Below are 14,515 nucleotides of genomic sequence, written 5' to 3'. Positions count from 1 at the left end.
GTTGAATATGCAGATGGTGATTACGGTTCAAAAGAAGATTTGTTCTTTTCTTTTTTTTTTTAAATGGATATTTCATTCCAAACATAACTCATCAAAGTGCAGCTGGAGCAGTGCTACAACGAGTGGACGGAGGATCAGTCACGGAGTAAATCGGACAAAAGGTCAGACGCACATGTTATGAGGTAATGTACAGTGCATCTGGAAAGTATTCACAGCGCTTCACTTTTTACACATTTTGTTATGTTACAGCCTTATTCCAAAATGGATTAAATTCATTTTTTCCCTCAAAATTCTACACGCAATATCCCATAATGACAAAGTGAAAATAGTTTGTTTAAAATTTTTGCAAATCTATTAAAAATAAAGAATGAAAATATAACATGTACATAAGCATTCACAGCCTTTGCTCAATACTTTGTTGAAGCACCTTTGGCAGAAATTACAGCCTCAAGTCTTTTTGAGTATGATGCTATAAGCTTGGCACACCTATTCTTGGGCAGTTTCTCCCGTTCTTCTTTGCAGGACCTCTCAAGCTCCATCAGGTTGAATGGGGAGCGTCGGTGCTCAGCCATTTTCAGATCTCTCCAGAGATGTTCAATCGGGTTCAAGTCTGGGCTCTGCCTGGGCCTCTCAAAGACATTCACAGAGTTGTCCCGAAGCCATTCCTTTGTTATCTTGGCTGTGCGCTTCGGGTCGCTGTCCTGTTGAAAGATGAAACTTCGCCCCAGTCTGAGGTCCAGAGCGCTCTGGAGAAGGTTTTCATCAAGGATGTCTCTGTACATCGCTGCATTCATCTTTCCCTCCATCCTGACTAGTCTCCCAGTTCCTGCCGCTGAAAAACATCCCCACAGCATGATGCTGCCACCACCATGCTTCACCGTAGAGATGGTATTGGCCAGGTGATGAGCAGTGCCTGGTTTCCTCCAAACATGATGCTTGGCATTCAGGCCAAAGAGTTCAATCTTTGTTTCATCAGACCAGAGAATTTAGTTTCTCATGGTCTGACAGTCCTTCAGGTGCCTTTTGGTAAACTCCAGGCGGGCTGTCATGTGCCTTTTACTGAGGAGTGTCTTCCGTCTGGCCACTCTACCATACAGGCCTGCTTGGTGGAGTGCTGCAGAGATGGTTGTCCTTCTGGAAGGTTCTCCTCTCTTCACAGAGCAACGTTGGAGCTCTGTCAGAGTGACCATCGGGTTCTTGGTCACCTCCCTGACTAAGGCCCTTACCCCCCGATCGCTCAGTTTGGTCGGGCGGACAACTCTAGGAAGAGTCCTAGTGGTTCCAAACTTCTTCCATTTACGGATGATGGAGGCCACTGTGCTCATTGGGACCTTCAATGCTGCAGACATTTTTCTGTACCCTTCTCCAGATCTGTGCCTCGATACAATCCTGTCTCGGATGTCTACAGACAATTCCTTGGACTTCATGGCTTGTTTTGTGCTCTGACATGTCAACTGTGGGACCTTATATAGACGGTGTGTGTCTTTCCAAATCATATCCAATCAACTGAATTTACCAGGTGGACTCCAATCAAGTTGTAGAAACATCTCAAGGATGATCAGTGGAAACAGGATGCACCTGAGCTCAATTTTGAGTGTCATGGTAAAGGCTGTGAATACTTATGTACATGTGATTTTTTTGTTTTTGATTTTTAATAGATTTGCAAAAATTTCAAAAAAAATGTATTTCACATTGTCATTATGGGGTATTGTGTGTAGAATTTTGAGGGAAAAAATGAATTTAATCCATTTTGGAATAAGGCTGTAATATAACAAAATGTGGAAGAAGTGAAGCGCTGTGAATACTTTCCGGATGCACTGTATAAGTTATTGCCTTCAAAATGTCAGAAATAAAACCGAGCAGAGGGTAATACGTACGGCAGGTTGAGGTTGAGGTTGAACCGGGATGCCGGCCTGCGAACTGAAGAGTTTGGGGAATAACTTTACAAAAATCAGTTCAACTATAGTCCTTCTTGCAGGTTTGATCATCTGCTGTCGTTTCTATCTGTGTGTGTGTGTGTGTGTGTGTGTGTGTGTGTGTGTGTGTGTGTGTGTGCGTGCGTGCGTGCGTGCGTGTGTGCGTTTGTGTACCTGTGTTCTGCTCTTTGGGTTCATGCTGTTCCAACGCAGCCAGCTCCTCTGTAATGGCCCGATAACAGAGATCCTCCGGCCAGAAAACGGATTAATTAAGGGGCCAGACTCAAATCCCCAAAGGGGCGGGTGCCCTCTGCGCCACCCCCTCCACACACACACACACACACACACACACACACACACACACACACACACACACACACACACACACACACACACACACACACACACACACACACACACACACACACACACGTATGTGCACACAGAGTATGAATAAATAAAGTCCCGTGTGCCCAGAGAAGCTGACCTCATAAACTCAACAGTAACAACACACACAGGTGAGAGGGGGGCAGGCCGGGTAAAGTCTGCCGCTAACTGACCCTGACAGGGTTCCTACGACTCTGGGGGGGGAAACACCTTTCACACTTCACGGAGGCTTTTACTCGCCTGCCTGGGCAGCTCAGCGCACTCATTAAGTTCCTCCTGGGTTTTTATTTTTTTAGGGCAAACGTATCGTTTCAGGGGTTGAAAGAAAGGGAAGGAAACGGAACAAAACTCCGACCGCGAGAAATGTGTTTCTCACCGAAAATAAGAAATGAAAAACAAATTATTCAATCTTTTATTTACTTTGAGGTAAAATCCTGTCATTGGTTAAATAAATCAAAGTATGAGCATCGACTTCAACTCCAAATGAATCATCATCATCTTCTAACTATGAGATTGTTCAGCGATAAATAGCAACTCATTATTCTTGGTTCAGGCCTGGAAGGTTCCCTGTATTCATCTCTGTCTGCGTGTTTCCACTTTCTCCTCGCAGGCTATTGAATATGAAGTAACATGATGCAATCCGATGGAAAGGAAGCTCAGGTTGGAGAATTTCAGCAAAAGGGGAATGCACTGTCAAAAAGTCCCTGATCGTACATTGCACTTGGATTTCACTGATGACTCAGGAGCTGAAAAGTGATATACGGTTCGGAGTATCTGGTTTCCGGCTGATTCTGTGCGACTGATTCTATAGATAACGTATCGGATGGCGCGTTGTTACGGACTCTGGAGTTTGATAGGCGGCGCGGTGTGTTCCCGCCGACCGGGATCATTTGTTCCTCTGGACGTTTGTGCTTTGTTTGATGTGGCTTTCTGTGCGGTATAGGCCTTGTCTTTCTCCCCTCTGGGAGGGGGGCTAGTGTTTCCTCGGAGGGTCATGGGAACCGGACCGCTCCGACGTAAATGCAACGGCCAACTCTTGTGATCAGCGCCGTGGTCGCGGTGCGTCGGCATGCCAACCGGACCTCGGGTGGGATACGACTGAGAGAAACCCAAGAAGCGGGAGATTAGAGACCGGTTCAGAAACACGACATCGGGGTTTGTGTTCATGCCAGGAGTTCACGTCAAATCCCACTGGAAGCAAAAATCGGATTACGGGAAGAGTTCTGGAAAAATCTGATTATGTTAATCAGAGTAAGTGCTTTAATCATAACTTGGTTGGAAGTAATAGTTACAATCGTGCCTGGTGTGATGGTTTGTTGAGAAAAACGATCTCACCCAGAGGTCCATTTAGGAGTTCTTCAAGAGCTTTCAGTCATGTTACATGATCTTCCTCATCACAGGCAGCTCGCCTAGTCGATGTGGTATTGTAGGTGACAGCAAGAAGAACATGGACCTCGTGTTGAATCTGCTGTTTCTGACATCAAGAATTAATTTTGACGCCATAATCCTTGTTTTCTTTTTTTTTTAATGAATTTTTTTGATGTGCGCGAGTCTCTGTGATTATATGAGATGTGACAGCGTCTAATATTACCTCAGATATTAGCTTAAAGAGCATCAGCAGCTGCTGGATGAGGGGTTTTAGCCCTGCATTTTGCCTCTCAGGGAAGTTAAACAGCATTCTGCCCTAAACTATTCCGCACGGGAATTAAAACACACATGCACCTCCTCTGCATGGTTTTTAGGTTAAAATAATTTTCTGAACTACAGTTTGACATTCTGTAGACTTTTTCTGGTTTTGGTAAATGTACAACATAGAGGCTGTATACTTTATGTTTATAAAGTATACAGCCTCTATCAAAACAAGATTTTAAGTAAGATTAATGGGTCAGTCTTCAATTCATTCATTATTATGAAAAACCCAAGAACCAATGTCGTCATAATTTGATATTTAATAGATTCATGTTTGCTAATATTCCTTAAAAAAAAAAGTGTTTTACCTCATTTTGTCCCTTTTTGACACAAAAAAAAATCTCACAACATCACAGCATCACATATTTTCTTAAAAAAAACTGACCTAACAAATAAATCTTTTGTGAAATTGAATCAGATTATTTACAGTAGTATTGAGATCACCGAGTAAGAACACCTTCCAGAAATCAGAAGAGCAGCGAGTCTTTCAATGAGGTCTTTGAGTTCAGGTGACCTCGCGAGGACTCTGCGACACAGACGTTTGTCCGGCAGCAGCAAGCAAACCGAAACGCACTAAATAATGCCCTTACGTGTCGTGTGGAACAGCGGGGCTGTCCAGATACAGGACTTTGCTCCTATAATCTTCCTGGCCAGACCATTTTAATCCAGGAGCTGCTGGAATCTGGCTATTGGACATCTACAAGTAGATGAAAACGTTCGCACCAAGGGCAGCTCCCTGGAGCCGGGCCCGGACCCCGACAAAACCCTAGTCCATCTGTCTTCATCTGGCACCGGCAGCTGCAGTCGCAACCAAACAGTACGGCCCGCCACTTATAAAAGCCTATTTTTGACGAGATAAAGAGCACTTTTTGAATTAATTTTTCCCCAAAATGCGAAAAACACGGTAAATTTGCTCGTTCGCCAACGAGTCAGAAACGAGTTTCAACGTCTCTTCTGGGGAATCCATGTGACCCGATGATGTGCGGCAGCAGCAGCGGCGGTAAAGAGGCAACTCTACACACATCACCTCTAATCTGAAAGTAGGCTGCATTTGTCCGCCGGGCACGCACGAGCTCGCCTGCACATCAAAATCAATTTGGTCCCGAGCCACAATGAGGAGAAAATGCACCTTTGCACTAATGAATCAAAGTGGCTGAAAGTTGGCCTGTGTTCAATGTTTGTTTGTGTGTGTTGTGTGTGTGTGTGTGTGTGTGTGTGTGTGTGTGTGTGTGTGTGTGTGTGTGTGTGTGTGTGTGTGTGTGTGTGTGTGTGTGCTGTTGCAGGCTAGCCAGGGTCAAACCAAGAGGTTTGTTAACATGGAGCATTAATCTCGCTGAGGCTCACATCCACACGTTGCAGAATAAATGCTAACACACACACACACACACACACACACACACACACACACACACACACACACACACACACACACACACACACACCAATACACACACACATTCCCCTAGTTCTCTGCGGTGAGCTGAGATGCCCACAAGTAAATTTTTAATCACAAGCGCTCTAATCACTCCGGGCTCCCGGTCCATCTTAAACACCGGTCACGACCTCGGCTAATACACATCAAGAGGATCTGCTGGTCGTCGGCGACCCGCTGCAACACGCCGTACCCCGACGCATGTGCACTTCCTGTCAACACCAACTGCACGGAGAAGAAACAACAGCCACCATCTGTGCTCCTGTATGATTTTCTATCATTTGCTGTTTTGTTTTTTTTCCCCCTGTGTGCAAAGTTCTCAGGCGAGGCTGAGCTCTGTCCCTCCACCTCAAAGCTTCTCTGTCACTGTTCTGCTTTCTGTTGAAAAATGCTGCCTGTCTTTTCTCCAAAAAAATCACCATCTGGGAGCGTTTTTTCTTTTTCTTTTTTTTTTGCTTCTTGTCACGTCTCGTTATCACAAGTAAGCATTTCCCTTTGGTTGGCTTGGCAGGTTGATTAAAGGTTAAATAACAAATCAAGGTGAATTAAAAGACTGATTCTGTCAGGATTTGTAAAAGAAATCATCCGGATGGTTCAAAAAAAGAAAGTGTTTGAAGCTGAATGTCATTATTATGGATCAATTATTTTTACCTGTAAAAGGTTCAAATCAATGCTTATCACAAAAGTGATGATTAATCAGAAGATAAGATGACTGACAGACAATAAATCAATTAGAAGTTTTAATTATTTTCTGGCAAAAACATAAAACTTTTTCCAACTTGAGATTCTCAAAAGAAGGAGTTTGTTGTTTTTCTCTTTTTAATCTGTTGGAACTTAAAGATCTTTGGGTTTGGAGGCTGCTGGTCGGACAAAATAAGCGATTAGAAGATGCCGCCTGAGGCTTTGGGAAGTTATGAAGGCTAAACTAAACAATTCATCAACAATGCAGAAAGAATTTATTAAATAATGAAAGTAATTGTTACTTGATTTATAATAACGTCACAGAGAAAATCGAGTATTTTCCAGAAGCTGAGTTTTTTGGAGGGAATATTTACCCAATAAGTGACAAAAAAACATCAACAGTTGATTGATTAATCGATGAATGCATCATCTATGTGTGTCTTAGGTTTACTCTGACTCCCAAATAGCAAAATTTAAGAACTTGCGTTGTACTGCAGGATGTAAAACTAATTTGACTACTTTCCCGAAACAAGTGTGTAAAAAGGGGTCCGGATCTATTGCTTAAAGGCCCCTTGGACATTTTCTGGCTTCCGAACCTGCAAACCTTCCGACTTTACGTCAAACCGGCCGACTCGGGACAAACGGAGGACTCTCTGCTACATACCAACATGTCTGAGTGTCTTTTCCCTTCCGGAGAAGCAGTAAACAAGTGCTGTTTCTTTGGCTCGGGGCCCGAACACCACCATTTTCGGGGGACACTGGAGCGAGCAGCCACAGAGCCGTATATCATCGTCTAATACTGTATAAATAAATTCCTTTCTCAGAGCGCCGGCCTTTAAAGGGCACCCTCCGTCTAAAAAGACTCTTGTGATGTGGTTTAACACAACCAGGCAGTGAATCCACGTCAACACCACTTAATCATATTGACTTTTATTTTTGTTTTTTTGAGGCATTGTGTACTTGCGTGTTTTGTGACTGAGCATCTATTTACAAGTGTGTGTGTGTGTGTGTGTGTGTGTGTGTGTGTGTGTGTGTGTGTGTGTCACTGTCTGACCCCCCCCCCCCACACACACACACACACACTTCCCCTATTGTTATTCCCTGCATTGCTGTTCTCTAAACAGAGCTCACATTAATCACTAGGTCTTGTGCCTTCCTTGTGGACATGCCAGGAAGGGGGGGGGGAGACCTTTTCAGGTCTGTGCTTGTAAATGACCTGCCACGAAAGGGTTTATTAAGTCACCTCCCCTTGCACTTAACCTACTTCCTGAAAATGCAGAGGAGACAGACAGACAAGACCTCAGACTGACTGATGCAGAAAAAGTGACCACATCCCCCCCCCCCCTCCCTCACCGCCGAAGTTATGCTCAGATCGAATTCTTTTGAATATCTCTCAGTTAATAAATGGTCATGTCGAAGGTTTTCTTTCGGTCCATCCAACATGGAAAATACAAGAATAATTAGGAACAAGATAGAAGTACCGTCACAGTTTCCTGAATCCTTTTAAGTGGTGCCTTTTAAATTTCTTTATCTTGTCTGAATGGCAGCCGAAAACCAAAAGACATAAAACTTACAAAGAAAAGGAGCACATTTTTATATCTGATGGGCTGGAAGCAGCACATTTTTCACCTTAATAAATGACTTCAATTATTAATAAATAGTGCAACTATTGCCTTGTATGACTGAGCTGGGAGAGGGACACCGTTTCTGATGCTCTTCCTGGTTGTTGGTTTTTTGTTGGTTTTCTGACCAAAAGATTCTCAGGTGGACTTCTTTGTCAGAAATGGTGAGATTGATCTGATTTGATTAGATGGTTTTCCATAATTTTCTGCAAATTGCCTATTAATAATTAAAAGCCCATTTATGTCGTGCTCAAAGCAGATTTGACTTCGCTGTCTGTTTTCGTCTTGCAGTGATCACAGGACTCTTGACTCAAGGCTGCCTCATCTGCTGCAAACTGCAGACCTGATAGACTCCACGAAGTATATCATTGATCTTGTAAAGAGAGCAGATGGAAAAAAAAAAAAAAAACTTCTGCCAATTTACCATCCAATAATAAACCAATCAACTCATGGAAACCAAACCTGCTATTGGAAAATATTGAACCCGCACACGTGCAACAGTTTGGCGCTATAAGCCCCAGACTACATTCAATAAAAGCTCCCAGATATAAATAGTTTGTCATTAATCGTCGCCCTCCTCTCCACCGGGTGCACGGAGAGGTCCTGCGCTGATAATGTCGCGCGGTTTATCTTCGCATGCAGTTTAATTAATTTGCCGCCATAGGTGTTCACACACTCTTAATCTGATTGAACGGGCGAAATCAATCATCCCGACAAGCCGCGGGCGCTCAAGGAGACGATCGCGATAACCCCCCCCCCCCCCCCCCTCCTCATCGCCACAACACACACGACGCTTGTTACGGGACATGAACATACAAAATAAAATCTCCTCAAGAGGTCTCACACCGCCAAATGTGGGCCAGATCAGATTAGATTTTTGGGGATGAAATCACTCCGCCGCGCATCTCCAAATGGCACACATGTCGGCTGTGAATACAATTTCCTGAGGAAAAAGTGTCACCCGGCGTCCATAAATCCGCTTCTTTTTATTGAAACGGCGCGGCAATCCGTGCGTAATTGTCCCCGCCGCGGTGCACGGAGGAGAGGAGGGAGGGGAGGGGGGGTGGAAGAGAAGCGGAGCACCGACACAATAGAAACAAACATAAACGGCTCTAAATGCCCCCTCTCGTGCCACACCGGCCCCGTTTGTTGTGTGTTTTTTTTTAAACAGCACGCCAGACACCACGTCTACTACTACTCTTCTACGGGGATTAAAGCGGCCATGTAGGACAGGGATGCTGTTACACAATGGGAGCAACACCGTTACCCACCTTTGTCATCTCGGGAGCTGTGATGTGATGTGACGGTTGGTGGCGGTGATTTCTCTCCGAGCACGATCTGCGATGTCCCGGCCAGCCGGCTGCCTTGCTGCCCGCTCCTCCTCTCCACTCTCCTTCTCCTCTTTCTTTTTTTTTTTTTTTTCTCCCTTTCTTCTTCTCGTCTCGTCTCCTCTATTTTCTATTAAAGCCTCCGATCCTCCTCCTCCTCATCTCTCCAGCCGGCTCTCCTTCATGTGTGTGCTTTGTCGGTGGTGTTTGGTGGCTGTTCAGGTGTCGCAGTCGGTGAGACGGCAGATCTGCTGTCTGTCAGCGGAGGCTCCTCGCGACTCCTCGTGCAACAAAACGGGGGACGGTTACGTGTCTCTCTCTCTCTCTCTCTCTCTCTCTCTCCCCCTCTGCCCCCCCCCTCTCTCTCTCCCCCTCTGCCCCCCCCCCCTCTCTCTCTCGCACGCACGCTCAGCGAACACATATGGTCCACACACACACACACACACACACACACATTAACGCGCATGGCCAATCTTAACGGAAAGCCACTTACAGCTGTAACTCTTCATGTTACTGGACTTCTGTCCATCACATTTGCACGAAGCGCCATTGTAGTCCGGGTTATCGATGTCACTCACAATAATGAGTCATGCTCCCAAAGTGCTGAGCCAAGTAGTTTCTGGCCACTGTGCTGCGCTTCAGTATGAAGGCATCTTTCATGCCAGTAAAGCTCATTTAAATCTGAAGTGGAACTTGACACAGAGCTGGTATGTAAATTTAAAGCCAGCAGGGATTTGTTTAGTGATTCATGGACCTATAGGAGAACCCAGCCATGGGGTCTCCCTCATGCATTAGTCGTATCCTTTTCGTAAACAACAGAGGGTTTGGTATTACTGGGGACACTCATTTCCAAGGATGGAAGCATTAACATGGTTTTCTTTTCTATGATTTCAGCAGGCAGTCTGTTCATGTGGTGAAGTCCTTCAACAGAACCTTACAACACTATAGAGAGGAACCCAACAATTCAAAAATCAGAAACTTCAGCCAGAACCAGGCTCAGAAGTGAGCTGTTCCCTCCAAAACCATCGCAGATCTCTCGGCCTGTTGAAAACTCCATCCGGTTTGTGGCTTAATGAGGTTTTGCTTCAATTTATGCACAGTAATACTGGCTTAGGTCTGGAGAAATATCCCCGCTTTGGTTACTATCGTTAGTTGATGGGACCTTCGTCGTTGTGGTTTTAATCAGAACCACTCGGTTCTGGTTAACGGAGGTCAAAGTCGGACGTTTGGTTGACCCCTACAGCCGCTCTGACCTCCTCCCTTGGAAAATCTCGTGGCTCTTCATCTTCCCCTGCTCCTGGCAAACAGGAAGGCTTTGCCATTTGATCGTAAACAAATATAATTTTGGGCAATTTACTGAAGCAACCTGCGAGTATATCAGGGTCATGTTGGTTTGGGTACAAGATTTTCTTGAACTACAAACTCGTCTGGTAACTGCAGAATTGTAGGATCCGGTGTTTTCCAAAGTTCAACCGAAAGTTAGTCGGGACTAAAGGTCAAGATATCTTGGCCTTTCTTGCTAACTTTAGAAAGTTATGCATATTGCTTTTTTTAAACAACGTCTCCCAACTTTATAGAAGTCCAACACTAATTTGCACGAGTATCCCTTTAAATGTCTCTCAGCCGGCGGCCTCGAGGGTTTCAGACACCGTCGCGACTCCCTCGAGTCGAGTCTGGCGGAGGATCTTCGTCTTCCTCTTTCATAGTCCTGCGTCTACTTCACTTCTCGTTTCTAGTCAGCTCCAAACATTATTGAATAAAATTCTTTTTAAAAGGTCTCTGCAGTGCGCTTTACTGCCTTTTCTTTTTTTTCCACGAATCAGGACCCAAACTGTGTCTCCCTTCAACAGTCGGTAGCTTCAGACTCATCTGCGTTTGTAAGGCGGGTCAATTTGTCCCTTTTTTCTCTGTCATTCTGTGTTTTTTACTTCCAAAGTAACTCAGGTGAGTTACTGCAAGTTTAAGAAGACTTTACTTTGTAGTTGTTTTATTTTTCAGAACTTTTGAGAGTTCCAGTAGACTCTATTAATGAGCCTACTTGAAATGTATAGCTGGTGACCTGATTGTGCTCTCCGGCTCTCTGGCTTTTTACCTCCTATTAAATCCCACTACTTTTTTGATCTCGGTGTTGCGTCCCCTGTAATTTACGAGATGTTTTTCCAGCCGGGGGTGTGTGTGTGTATGTGTGTGTGTGTGTGTGTGTGTGTGTGTGTGTGTGTGTGTGATGCTCGTCGGGTGGCGACAGACCAGACTGAGTAACGACGTGGACTCTGGGGTGTACAATGATTGAATGAGCCGTTGTGTTTGATTGCCTCCTCCATATGGTTTATTATTCTTGGTAAAGAAACAGGCAGTGCTGTCTCTTCGTCCTATTGATCCTCTTCGTGATGAGCTGGAGTGTTTGTCCGCGGCTTGTTAAACCCCCCCGCCGGCCTGATCATCGTTCTTTAGCCTTGGTTGTGGCTCAGCAATAATGCATGACGCCTCCGTGCTGAATAGACAATATTAGTTTAAGGGGCTGTTTTCTCATTGATTGGATGCGTTCTTTTGTTTCCTCTCCCGCTTCGTGCTTGATTCGATTTTAAAAAGCGAGGACAGGCGCTTCAGAAACGTACATATACAAATGATTATTTTATGAATTATTTCCTTTGATGCAACAGGTCGTTTGTCATCAATCTTTTTCATTAAAACTTCACTCATCAGGTTTTTACATCCAAAGCAATACATTTTATGACTTATAGAGACAAGAATCAGGCAAACATGCGAGTATCTTATCCTCCTGACTTTCACCAAGAGCCTGATCGATTGCCGTACTCCAGATTTTGATTAAAAAGTTTCTCGTCCGCTGTGTTTCAAGAAAGAACCTTCTAGATAAACAAAATTACAAAATCCAAAGCAAATGTCTGTCATTTTCCCAGACGTGTGAATGTCACAGGCTGTATTTTGTCCCGAGGCCTGAAACGAAGTGAAGCCAGGACAAAGTCAGACTGTGCCGTTTTTTATTTTTGGTCCAAACATGGCCCACTGCTCTCGGTCCGCTCTCCGAGGCGGGGGCGCCGCTGTCTGACGCCGTCCTCCCGGACACGCTTCGCTTCATCTTCCATTTGAGCTGTCAGGGCTGCAATCAGCGGACGTGGAGAGCACCGTGGCCGGGCTGTGACATTACTTTGACCTCTGCGGGGTCCCGGCGCTGCTAACAGGGCCCCGCCGCTCCTCCTCTCTGGAGCTGAATAATTCAGCCGTCATGAGGTTGTGGACGCTGTTGCTGGACCAGGATCACCGGTTTGATTCTTTTTGGGATCGGTCGCATATTTTATATATTACATGATGGATCAAATGCTCTTGTGTGGGTTGACAGAGTTACGCAACTAAGCTTATTGAACTTCTTCAAAACCTGATTTGAACTTAAAACAGTTCAACGAGCTGAAAAACAACAAAACTCTGCTTCTTCGCTGAAGGTCGAGATGTGAAGTTTAGATAATGAACTTTGAATTTAACACATCATCCGGCACAAAACCTTCATGGTTTCACCAAAAGTTACCTGAAATATTGCTGCTTTTAAGCTCCTTCAGTAAATTTAGCCAAAGACGTGCTCCAACAACTCAGACAGGAAACCTTCCTTCTCTACCGAGCGCTGGATGAACTCGTGTTTTTGCGTTCGTATTTCCAACTGGATGTGATTGTTCGAGCTGTTTTGCTCGGACGCAATTGGTTCGTCCCTCCGGTCCTCCGGTTGCTCCTCTGCTGGACGACATTGAATCTTCCCCTGCTCTAAAAATAAAGTTGCGCTTACTTGCCCCCCCCCCCCCCCCCCCCCCCCCCACACACACACACACACTCCCCCTCCGTGCCGAAACAAGAGCCGCTTCACCCCTCTTGAAGTATTTAATGAGGAAAATATAACAGACTCCAGGTCAGTTCTAACGGGGCGGGAGGAAGAGGAGGTTTCGGGGTATATAGTGCCTCGTTTATTAGTACAGATAAAACCTCTACTGTTCTGTAAAAGGTCTGTCAACGCTTCCTGTCAGCGCTGCTTTTCCGCTGCCCCAACGAACACGGTCACACACTCCTCTTTGTCGACTTCTTTCTCTCGTTTGCTCGGCCCTCCTCCCATCTTCCTCCTTTCCACTGTTTTCTCCCCGTTTCACTCCTCGTCTTCGGTTCCTCTGTCACTCTCTCGCTCTGGACGGCATTCAGTATGTGATTAGGTTTCACGCCACTTTTCAACCTCTCTTGTTTCTGCATGTACATGTGTGTTAATAACCCCCACCCCCCACCCCACCACCACCACCACCACCACACTACCTCAGGCTCAGGTGTCACTGCAGCTCTCCCTTCGCTCCTTTGAGAGCTCAGTGTTGAGGATCAACACGAGGCCAAAGGTTTTAAGCAGTTTCCCATTTACTGAATAAATTAGCCGCTGCTGTGTGTGGGCGCTGTGCACGTGTGTTTGTGAGCCTGGCACACACTGGCTCAGCCCTTTTAAAGCCTGCGGTCATATTACTCAGCGCGGGGTCAAAGGTCAAAGCCAATGAGCCACCGCGCACAGAAGAGGCTGTGTGTCCGACTGAGCTGCCACTCCACTTCCTTCTGTGTCGAACACCGGCCGCTCGGTGTTGTTTTGACGTGACGACGGACCCCCCCCCCCCCTTCCCTGCCCCTCTCCCCTCTCCTATTTTTTTTTTCTGGATCGACATAACGTCGCGGACGAGCGCCCGCGCTCCGCTGCAGAATGTGTGTCGCTCTCTGTACGTATCAACCCAAATTTAGTCAGAGGAAGTTTGACTTCTTTTTATTTTAGACTTGTGACCCAATTTCTTTTTCTTTTTTTCTTTTTCCCACCACATCACGCTCATGTGCAATCTCCTGTGGTTTATCTTTGATATCAGGAAAGATGCCAAGAGGTATGACAGGAACGTATCGATGCACACGCACACACGCACACACACACACACACACACACACACACACACACACACACACACACACACACACACACACACACACACACACACACACAGTGGCCTCCTCTTCATCAGCTTAGCGGTGGTCTCTCCCATACCATTTTAATCTGCAGATCCACGGTGTAACAATAATCTATACACTTTATGAAATTGAACTGCACGAAGCAATCTTCCATTACTGCCGACAACCTTCGTGGTGCTTATAGCTTCATCCATAAGCTACAATCCCCCCCCCCTCCTCCTCCTCGTCCTCCTCCCTCAGTCTGACCCTGATGAAGAAAAAACACATCACACACACCGTCCACTGTATTATTTCCACATAATTGTCTTGTCAGCGTTTTGCACGATTTGGCCCCTTTTAATACGCTTTGATGCCGCTTTGCTCCCGGTGACCGTGCCTCGAGCTTAGACTCGTTTCACTACAGAATGAAAATCAGCTTAAAGGGATTTAAAACATACGTGGTGTGATCATATGAATATGAGATTATAGAAATCA

General features: G+C 45.5%; 1 protein-coding gene across 3 annotated transcripts in view; it reads right to left on the bottom strand.

The window, feature by feature from the left end:
• The window catches only part of gal3st3 (galactose-3-O-sulfotransferase 3), a 32,095-nt gene extending 22,713 nt beyond the window's left edge, over positions 1 to 9,382 (bottom strand). For all 3 annotated transcript variants that reach the window (XR_011179375.1, XM_069172131.1, XM_069172129.1), the window contains exon 1: positions 8,999 to 9,382. The gene's annotated coding sequence lies outside the window, so the exon portion shown is untranslated. The remainder of the gene's footprint in view (positions 1 to 8,998) is intronic.
• Positions 9,383 to 14,515: the final 5,133 nt, after the last annotated feature.

This window comes from Embiotoca jacksoni, unplaced genomic scaffold (assembly GCF_022577435.1).
Source record: "Embiotoca jacksoni isolate LCO1_2020_lvr unplaced genomic scaffold, fEmbJac1.0.p SCAF_51, whole genome shotgun sequence".
In the NCBI taxonomy this organism is placed as follows: Eukaryota; Metazoa; Chordata; class Actinopteri; family Embiotocidae; genus Embiotoca; species Embiotoca jacksoni.
This window is presented reverse-complemented; position numbering and strand designations above follow the sequence as displayed.